Raw genomic sequence first — 1,772 nt, 5'->3', positions numbered from 1 at the left:
GCGTGTATTGTTTATTGCTGCGGCTGAGCGCCCCGCCCTCTTGAAATGACGTCACGTCCGGAATTTTTCTTTTAGATATAACCAACGCAGGAGTTGATGTTAGAGATTAAAAAAAAAAAAACTGTAACAGTAAGTATACAAGGAAGTTTTTGCAAAAGAAAACACGTATTATTCCCAGGTGAAGTTTTTTGTTTGTTTGTTTGTTTGGGAATAGACATATTAGCAAGTCTAATTTGTATGGCAGAAATATCCTTAAAATTTTACTTCAAACAGGAAGGAGACTATTGAAGAAAATCTATTTCAGACTAATTCCAAAATCTACTAAATTAATCAGAAATAAATTACAATCACACTATCCGGTGTCACCCAGATGAGGATGGGTTCCCTTTTGAGTCTGGTTCCTCTCAAGGTTTCTTCCTCATGTCGTTTCAGGGAGTTTTTCCTTGCCACCGTCACCTCTGGCTTGCTCATTAGGGATAAATTGGTCAGTTTAAATGGTATATCCGGATTTCTGTAAAGCTGCTTTGTGACAATGTCCATTGTTTAAAGTGATATGGAAATAAAATAAAAATACAAACGTTCAACCACTCGCTCCTGAGATATCACAGGAATCTCAGACGGACAACACGAACACACCTCGTACTACTCAGCAGTGACGGAGGCATAGCAATATAAACTGGAAAAGAGCCTGGCTGTTAAGTTTTATCACTAATAAGGCAAAAGAGATACATTTTAAGCTTTGTCATACTATTTACCTTTAAACTCATTACTCATATGTTGATGAGTCATAAATATTTTTGAGAGCAAAGTAAAGAAAAGTTTTTTCTTTAATGTAACATTTCAGAGTAAATTTGGAAAGATTTAGCTTGTTATATATTTAATCCTTCAGGAATTAATTGGTTAGGCATTCTTAGAGATATATCATGTTTTATTTTTTTAAAAATAATATGGGAAATCTATAATAAAAATATGATGAAATGTTCCCTATTCAAGAATTTTCAAGATATACTTTTAATTATTTAGATAACTGTGGTACATTTTAGATAAACATATGCTTTAGGGGGGGCGCACGGTGGCTTAGTGGTTAGCACGTTCGCCTCCAGGGTCCAGTGTTCAATTCCCGCCGGGGCCATGTGTGTGCAGTGTTTGCATGTTCTCCCCGTGCTGCAGGGGTTTCCTCCGGGTACTCTGGTTTCCTCCCCTAGTCCGTAGTGTATGAATGGGTGTGTGAGTGTGTATGTGATTGTGCCCTGCGATGGACTGGCACCCTGTCCAGGGTGTACCCCGCCTTGTGCCCGATGCTCCCTGGGATAGGCTCCAGGTTCCCCGTGACCCTGAAGAAGGAGTAAGCGGTAGAAAATGGATGTAGATGCTTTATGGATTTTAAAAACAGCATTTATAAATGTAGTCATTAGCTAAAATCACAATATTATTTAGCAGACATTCAATTTTAATTTCATGCTTACAGCCCCTGTGAAAGTATTGGGATGGCAAGGCCAATTGTTTGTTTTTGCTAAACACTGAAGACAGGCCAGAGGTTTTCCCTCTGAATTTCCAACATCAGGGGAAAAAGTGGAAGGTTTTAGACTGACCAAGTCAATCACCAGACGTTAATCCAGTTCAGCAACATTTCACCTACTGAAGAGGAAACTGAATGGAGAATCCCCTCGAAACAAACAACTGAAAGACACTGCAGTAAAAGCATCACAAAATAAGGAACCAACAGTATGGTGATGTCAGTGGGTCATTGGCTTTATGCAGTTATTGCAAGC

The sequence above is a fragment of the Ictalurus punctatus genome, chromosome 12 (assembly GCF_001660625.3).
Source record: "Ictalurus punctatus breed USDA103 chromosome 12, Coco_2.0, whole genome shotgun sequence".
NCBI classification, from domain to species: Eukaryota; Metazoa; Chordata; class Actinopteri; order Siluriformes; family Ictaluridae; genus Ictalurus; species Ictalurus punctatus.
Note: the sequence above shows the minus strand (reverse complement) of the source record.